At 38.6% G+C, this 9,298-nt stretch overlaps 1 protein-coding gene across 1 annotated transcript in view; it reads right to left on the bottom strand.

Annotated features, from left to right (window-relative positions):
• Positions 1-9,298, bottom strand: part of XKR4 (XK related 4) — an 83,591-nt gene that overhangs the window by 30,119 nt on the left and 44,174 nt on the right. The window lies entirely within an intron of this gene.

Raw genomic sequence — 9,298 nt, 5'->3', positions numbered from 1 at the left:
GAATTACATGGTCAGTACCTAGTAAATTTCCTTGCAAATGTTTTGTAGTATCTTCTAAAAATTAATCCAATAAACCTTTTCTTATATCTTTCTACTTAATTTCACATTGAAAGATCCATAACTTTTCCATAAAAGCAATCAAGTCTGGGAAAAATAGATACATATTGCATGAATGAATAGTATAACAAAAGGAAGTAAAATCCAGTAGCCTAAGGTTCTGTGTATTTATACATTCCTCAGAGAATAATAGGAGTCAGTAATCCAAGCAGGAAATTACCTGGAGATTGAGAATCACTGTGATCATCTATATAATCAGCCTACACGTGTTTGTTTATTCTTAATAATTCATATTATACCTTCTGTCATGAAAAACAGTATGGAGCCAGAGACTATTTCACATCAAGTCTTGTATAAAATATGCATTTTCTGTAACAGACTAGTTCTGTTAAAGAATCCCACCTAACAAGTTCAGATGAGTGGGTTGTTGAACAGCAAATCCTCTTTCTAGGGAATTTACATTTATTGCATTCACTCAGGGGACTGTTCCTATTAAGAGAATGTTCAAACACGTCTGAGTACTATTTAGTGAAAGATTTGTCTGCTAGGCAGAGGGTTTAGTACTTAGCTCTTAAAAGTGTGGATTTACAAGCAAATATCTCCTCCTCCCTCTCGAGAGAGACTTGCATTTTAAGAACTACAAGGCAGAGAGATCTAGCCTTAATTTTAACTTACAGAGCAGAATTTGGCCATCTGAATTTGTGTAGTATTTAATTGTTAATATTATATTTTAGCTTAATCTAACCGACTTTCTTAAAAGATAAAATTCACCAATTTTTTTAAAAAATAAGACAAGAAAGTATAATGTTAAAAATAAGTCAAATAATTTAATAAATCAAATACATGTTTATTCAGAAGATGTACAATAGCCTCCCCAAACATTTGCAATTAATTTGCAATAACCAGTATTTTAGCTTTTTATAGGGCTCTTTGGAAATAGTCTAGGCCAGTGGTTCTTGACCTGTTATCCACAGACCATTGGGGAGAGCACAATATTGTCACAGGGGGGTCTGCAAAGGCTTGAAGAAATGTTATGGTTTAAATCTTAAGTCTTGGTGGTCCATGGCCACAAAACATATTTTAAAGGGGATACATGGTGAAGAAAAGGTTGAGAACCACTGGTCTAAACCATTTGGTCTAGTGGTTAAGACCAGGAATGAAACGCTCCTGGTTCGGACCGGATCGCCCGATCTGGTAGCGATGGCGGCAGGTGGTTCGGAGAACTGGTAGCAAAAATCCCTGCGCCCCCCCCCATGCCCAGCTGAGCTGCGCGATCATCAGAGGCTGTTTATTTTACTTTTAAAAGCATTTTTTCTACAACCTCTTTGGCCGAAAAAATGCTTTTAAAAGTTTTTTAAAAAAGCCTCTGATGATCGCGCGGCTCAGCTGGGATCGTCAGAAGCTTCGAAAAGCATTTTTTTCTGCAACCTCTTCAGCCGAGGAAAAAAAATGCCTTTAAAAGCCTCTGGCGATCCCAGCTGACTTGCTTGATCGTCAGAGGCTTCTAAAGGTATTTTTTTCTGCAACCTCTTAAGGTTGTAGAAAAAATGCTTTTAAAGGTAAAAAAAAAAAGTTGGCCATGCCCACCCAGTCACATTACCCCCCCCACCAAGCCACGCCCACAGAACCGATAGTAACAAATTTTAGATTTCACCCTGGTTAAGACGCTAGGCTAGAAACTGGGAAACTGGGAGTTTTAGTTCTACCTTAGGCAAAAAAGCTGGCAGATGACTTTGAGGCAGTCACAATCTCTTAGCCAACTCTCTTCAAAAGGCTATGACACAAGAATGAAGGAGTATTAGGTACATTTGACATCTTGTGTTATTTATAAAAGTAATAAAGGCATGATAAAAAATATATAAAAACAATCATTGTAATGTTTTTCAAATGTACAAAGGCAATCCAATAGTAAAAGTTAAACCAATAAGCATTTTAGTCTTTCCAATATTTCTAATAATTCTATGGTAAGAAAGGCCTTAATGTCAAAAAAGATGGATTTATGTTTAAGAAGGTTTATTTAGGAAGTTTGCGTAAGAACTTTGCTGCTTTAGTTTCATTATTTGATTACAATTTTATGTTGCCTCAGTCTAGCACGGGTTTTGGCAACCCACGGCTACGGAGCAGCATGTTCTTCTTTCACCCCTCTGCTGCAGCTTCCTGTGGCTCTGTCGCGGCAGAGGGATGAAAGAACTGTCACCCTGTCACGTGGCGATGGGCGGAGCCTTAGTGTGGGAGAGAAGCGCCCCTGTACTAGCCTTTGTGCAGCAACAAGATTCCGCCTTCATTGTGGAATCTGCTATTGCCACCAGCAAAGAAAGATGAGAGAGAATGGTGATGTGCTAAGCGCTACCCTTCCCCGGCCTAATGCCGAGCACAAAAGCCCAGGAGAAGGGGGGCAGCTGTGCCAACAGAAGTGCCCCCATTGGCAAGCCAGTCAGTGGAGAGCCTGGCACAGCTTTCACAGCTGTCCCACTATTCAGCACCTCCAGACGTGAGCTGCCGCCTTTGAAATGTGCTGCACCTTTGAGGAAGGTGGGCAGCAATGGCTGGGGCCATGGGGGGGGGACAGGAGAGGCATCAGGGCTGATCCTTCCCCTCCTCAGCAAGCCGGGCCTGGAGGATCACAGAGAGTTGCGGGTCACATGCTGGAGGGTCAGAAGGTGCCCTATGACATCGTCCCAACACACGTTTCCAGCACGAGCTCCTCTGTCCCGAAGTGGGATTGAGTGGGGGGTAAGGGGCAGGGAGCAGGGGAAAGGGTAGAAAGCGTCTAGGAGGAGAAGCCTGGCTGGCTTTCCATTTGGCGTGGGGCAGGAAGAAGACCCAATACCCCCTCCATGGCCTGCCCACTGCTCTTACAGTGCCTTGCGGAACACAGTGAAAGCTCGCTTCACAATGGGGCAGACTGGTTCCCCCCTCTCCTGGAGCCCATTACGATGCAGAGCCATAATGCGACCTTGCCCCACTCGCCCCTGGCAACTGTCTCCCTTGAGGTGGAGAACAGGTTGCGCATCCAGCAACAGCAAAGGCCAGAAGTAGCTGCCTGCCATTTCCTGCTGCAGTCGGGCAGCGAGAGACAGACATAGAGAAAGAGACAGATTCGGCTTGATTCGATTCTGTCTGCTTCCGTCTATCCGCCTTTGCCCAGTTTTGCAACGATTCAGCAGATGATGCCTTGGTAATGGGGTGTGTGTGTCATACTGTACTTGCCTGCCAAGCTTTTTCGGGGTGCCCGGACACTATATTTTCTGCCCACTTTTGACCGAGTTGCAGGATGCACAGCATGCCTGTGTGTGTGCTGCTGCTTGGGATGATGCTTCTCTGAAGTATGTGCAGTGATCTAAGGTGGCAACCTTGTGGCCCTGTGATGTAACAGCTTGACAGTCACTCCTTTTGCAATGCAAGGTTTATTTTTGTATCTTTCCAGAGGCAGAGGGAACGTGGCCGAATTTCCTTACAGTTATTCCCTGGGTGTGTGGACTGGGAAGAGAGAGAGAGACAGAGAAAGAGAGAGAGATAGAGAGAGAGAGAGAGAGAAAGAAGAGAGAAAGAGAAAGATGAGACAGAAAGAGAGATTAGAGGAAGATAGCGAAAGATTAGAGAGAGAGAGAGATGTGAGTGAGAGAGGGAGGGAGGGAGGGAGGGAGAGAAAGAGAGGGGGAGGGAGAGGGCAGTAGGGAAAAAGAAAGAGATGAGAGGGAGAGAGGGAGGGAGAGACAGAGAAAGAAAGGGAGGTAGAGAAAGAAAAAGAGATGAAAGAGAGAAATGAGAGGGAGGGAGAGAAAGAGAGAGAGAGAGAGAGACCTATTTCCCATAGAAAAGGAAACACGGGAGCCACAAAACCTGGGTAGGCGTGGCTGGAGTGTGTATCATGTGACTGGGTGAAATAAGTGACATCGAGTTGGCCACACCCAACCTGATTTTGTGGCTCCCGCTGTTTTGTTTTCTGTGGGAAATGGGTCCAAATGGCTCTTTGAGTGTTTAAGGTTGCAGACCCCTGGTCTAGCACTACCAGTGCCAGCAGAGTGTATTATTTAATAAGAATTGAAACATCCACAGCACAATTTGAAACAAATAACAAAGACAAGATACACACAGTAACAAACATTTTAAAAAGAAAAAGTCATGCAATACTTAATTTAAGAGAAAGCCCTATGAAATAATCCCCTTTTCAATAGTTTCTTGAAAGTCACAAGGAGGAGAGAGTTTTGATCTTATAGAAAGGCCATTCCAAAGCATCAGTGTTGCCACAAAACAAATAAACAAAAATAAATGAAAGTGTCTTCAAGCCATGGCTCCCCTCATATTTTAGAAGTGTGGGAGTACAAGCAATTGTTCCCTACAAGTTCTAATGGGTTGGACCAATTACGACTGGAACAAACAGTCCTGCAAGTATGCAGGTGCCAAGCCATTAATGTTTTTATAGGTCAATACCTTAGGTCATCTTAAATCGTACCCAAAAACTAATAGACTATTAGTGCAGGACTCACAAAATTAATTTTATGTGTTCTAATTGCCAGGAGCTCTTAAATATGTTGACTGCTGCATCCTAGATCAGCTGCAGTTTCTTTAATTGCTCTCCTTTAAGGACAGTCCTATAAATGGATTGTAGCAATCCATTCTGGTACTTATGAGAACTTGACTTATTATAGCCATTTCATTGTATATCATTAAAATTGTGATTGTGCAGCAGATGAAGCTAGGTTACCCCAAATCATGAACTAACTTCTTCATGTTAGTTCATGATTTGGGAGATTCCATTCTATCCCATACAATGAACGTACATGTATCTGTGGAGCTGAAAAGGTAGAAGATCTGACTCATATATTATTCGATTGCTGTTTATATAAGGGAGCAAGAGATAAGTACCTTGATCCACATACTAAACCTATGGCCCAGTGGGAAGTCCATATTAAAACAACATACCTCACGTGTGGCCAGAATCTGAAAATGACATTTAATACAGCACAATTTCTGACTAAAATGGTCCGATTGAGATTGGCATATATGAGCCTGATTGGGGTAGATTGCAGGGTTGATAAAGAAATATAATTTTATGTTATTTTATTCCATCCAGATGCTTCCATCCACCAGGCAATGGGAAAAGACATCAGCAATACCCTTCAGGGTATTGATGAAAAAGCGGGTATCACCAGCATAGTGATGATACTGCACCCAACTATTGTATGACTTTATTCAAGGCTTTCATATAGATTGTAAAGAGCAAGGAAGAGAGGAATGACTTTTGAAGCACTTCACATATCAGAGTCTATCAGGTTAATTTATTATCTCCCCCTTACCCACTGACAGAAATTGCCTGCTAAAGAAGGGGCAGAACCACTTCAAACCATGTTTCCAGTCTCCAATCCCTGTAGGCAGTTCAATAAAGTAGTTGTTGATATAGTACAAAAATGCAAAAAGTCCAAAAGAATGAGGAGGGATACACTATTATCATTTAAGTCCCAAATGAGAGAATACCCAATGCTATCTCTGTGCTATATCTAAAAGAAGTATAAATAATCCAGTTCAATTAGGGCACTATGAAATTGTTCAACCACCGTCACAAGAACATAGCCTAAAAAGAAGAGACTGGGGATCAAATGAAAATTACTCAAATCCTTGGATCCAGGTATGACGTCTTCAGCAATGGGCACATCACAGTCTGCTTTAACATTGCTGGTAACTTTCCTTCTGACAAGAAGAATCTCCTGAATCCAAGTGATTATTTGTCAATGTGCGTGGTCAGATCAGGAAATCAACTTTAAGGAAGCCTAAAAATATATTTACTGAGATTGGCTGCAATAATACAATCTTACAGATTTGATTGTGCTGTATGTCCTTCCTCTTCTTAAACTCCAGTGAATCAGGGAGTCATCTGCCTGAGCCACTTTTAAGTAACAGCTGATTTAAAGAGTTGCAAACAAGTGTTACAACTGGATTTTTGGAACAAAATCTAAAATGCTCTTTGCTCACTTAATTTAAGGACAATAATGTAAGGCAGCTAACGTTGAAATAAATGGTTTTGATGCAGCAGCAGTGTTCAACCTCAGTCTGCAATACTGTTATGTTGATGCTTAAGAATCTTCTTTTCTCCCATGCAGAATCATTATAATGTAATGCAGAGGGCCCAGAATGATCCACTTATTACCATGATCCTGGGAATATACTGCAGGAGCTAGAAAGAGGGCTATGAATGTATCCCCTTGCATCCTGGACATAAAAGTGTTTCGACTTCTACCTCAAAATGATGCTATAGGGCATTGCACATCAGAACAATTAGACTCAAAAAAGACAGTTTTTTCCCCTCATGCCATCACTCTGCTAAACAATTAATTTCCACAAGATTGTCGAACAATCTAGAAAGGCAGTATTACCATCATTATTCTCATCTTCCCTATTATTTATCTCTTTATCTTCTCATGACTATAACTTTGTTGCTTGTATCTTATGATTAATATTGTTTATTTAATATCCTAGTATTATTTATGTTGGTTGCTTATTTAATATCCATGACTGTCACTAAGTGTTGCATCTAATGTTTTATGATGAATGTATTTTTACAATGACTATGATAATGATCTATCACTATTGTAGTATGTACACTGAGAGCTTATGCCCCGAAGGCAATTTCCTTGTGTGTCTAATCACACTTGGCCAATAAAGAATTCTATATTTAAGCTAGGAAAATATAAGGATTTTTCTCAATTATGATATGCATGCACATTCTTTATTTTACTAATCTATTTTTCCAAATAATTTCCACACATTCATACTTTGCTTTTCAGATAAATGTTTAAAGGAGAAATGACTAAGGTAATGTTAGCTCCTATCCTATTCACAAAGGTGTATTTGTGTCCAGAGATGTACATGATACTCACTGAATTCAAAATTAGCCATCAGGAATTTTATTTTCTTAGACTAAAAGGTCAGCATTATTTTATCAGCTTTTTATTTTCTGTGTTTAAAATGTCACCCAACATAGTTAGCCTGGATAACATTTGTGCTTGCAACATTCTTTTCTGTTTCTTATTTTTGATAAGGTCTTTTATGCATAAGGAATTCTAATTATGCTTAAGTATTGATACAAATTTTTGAAAGACATCTCAGTAAAAATGTTTAAACAATCTTTAAAAATGATACACTATCAGCTCTTTAAAATTATACTTTATATTTTATTTATTGTCTAGATTTAAACATCATTTTAAACCACAATACTGAATTGTGTGTACCCTTGGGTTCACCTACTTTTCATGTTCTAAATTATAACTTCTAACTTTACCAGAGTTCAACATATTATGACTTAGAGTAATGTGCAAACAGTCAGTGCATCAGAATAATGAGGGGGAAATGAATTCCAACATTTCATCCCAGTGAAAATAGAGGTTTTCTATTGGTATTATATTATATTCTCCTTTAAGCAATCTTCCATTTCATAATTCATTGTTATTTATATATTGAGTGCTTCAACATCTATTATCCACATGATATTGCATTCAAAAATCACAATTATACTGATTACAGTCACTGCAAGTTATACAACCTACATTCATAGATCCTATAATTTGTTAAGATTAACAGATGTAGGCTGCAAATATGCATCTAGCAATTGTCTGAAATTTCGCAGTCCCAAATTTGTACATGGTAGATACTGTAAAATTTCATGCTAGTCAAGGATTCATTTACTTCCCCATGTAAATACATAGCCTAGATGTTGTACTGCTACCTGGAATAGATTTGAAAAGTGTATAATTGAACATCTAAATACCGTACATACCAAATACATACATTTGAAGGTAAATTTGACTTAAAACTGTTTACAACACAACAGTTTTAGGTACAGGAGCCTCTTAGTTTTCCTTTTGTATTTCTCTCGTCCTTTCCCTTCTCCTTTCTCTTCCTATCTGCGGCAATATCTCCTGAGCTCTAGTAATGGTACAATATACTGAAATGACTGGTGGTAAGAAGGGTAAGAGATACTCCCTAGGGAGTAATAAGTTAAGAGAGTGTACAGCTTGCAGTTGCATAACAGGGAGAGAAAGAAATTCAGAAAGATCTCCCTAATTTATCAGGCTGTAAAAGAGATGGTGGCAAAAGTTAACTTTCAGATTTGCAAGAATCTGTTAATGTAGCCTTACAATAAAGTAGAATTAGCTCATCTGGTAGTTTATCCTGTCTGGGTTGCCTGGGAAAGCTGCCAATTCTGTAATACCATACTCCACATATGACAAACCACTTGAACAATAAAAGTTTCATCTGACATATGCTTATCAATATAGCATTATAGTTCCATTACTATACCTGGATTGCCTTTATCCATGTATGGATACTACAGTCATGTTTCACTGTATCCTGTTCTGTATTGGCAGGCAGCATTGTACAGTGTTGTGTTATCGTATCATTTTTATACCTTGGTTGCTTACTTCACAGCTATATTACTGCAACTGCATGCAAGATCCTGAAAATGTTATGGTATTCTAATATACTATTGGCATAGCAATACCCTTGCATTTTTTATCCATCTGATTCTTAATCTGTGATTTTAAAATTTAGGTTGCAATAAATTTTAAATAAATACATTTTGTAGCCATCTAAATAAAATAGGTACAGTTAGGGTTAACTAAATAAAAAAAAATATTCATTTAATTTATTAGATTTTTTTTTTTTTTTTTTTTTTTTGCTAACACGGTTTCCAAAGCTCAGTCTAGTTTCAGTAACATCTGTTGTAATATCCTGGTTCTACATAAAATAATTTAATATGAAATATATTACTGCAAATGTTACATGGCTATCTAATAACTAACATAATCTTCTGAGAGGCAAATTATGGTGAGCTCAAAGATTTACTTTATAAATTTAGAATTGTAGTCCTAGGATACATTTAAGAGATAGCAAGGTAAAATTGTTTAAATTCCTTCTCATACACATTTCACCATTTAACTAGACCATGGATAGGCTACCAATAAAACCAGGCACATCTTCTGCACAATATATAAAGCAGCTAGCATTCTTTTCCAAAGAGATGCTGTGTTAAGCATTTCTTTGGAAAAAATCAGAATCTATTAAAGAACATATGGTAACAGATTACACTAACCGCCAGACAATGCTTCATTTCCAAAATGGTGGGCAGCAGTGGATTCTGGATTATACCGTTTAGTCTGATCCCCTACATTAAAGGAGTGGCAAATAAATCTCCATGTGTGCTAAGACACTCCTTGTGCTATTGTTTCCTATATTTAGAGTT

This window comes from Pantherophis guttatus, chromosome 3 (assembly GCF_059756535.1).
Source record: "Pantherophis guttatus breed Tessera chromosome 3, ASM5975653v1, whole genome shotgun sequence".
Taxonomy (NCBI): domain Eukaryota; kingdom Metazoa; phylum Chordata; class Lepidosauria; order Squamata; family Colubridae; genus Pantherophis; species Pantherophis guttatus.
Note: the sequence above shows the minus strand (reverse complement) of the source record. Positions and strands in the feature narration are given on the sequence as shown.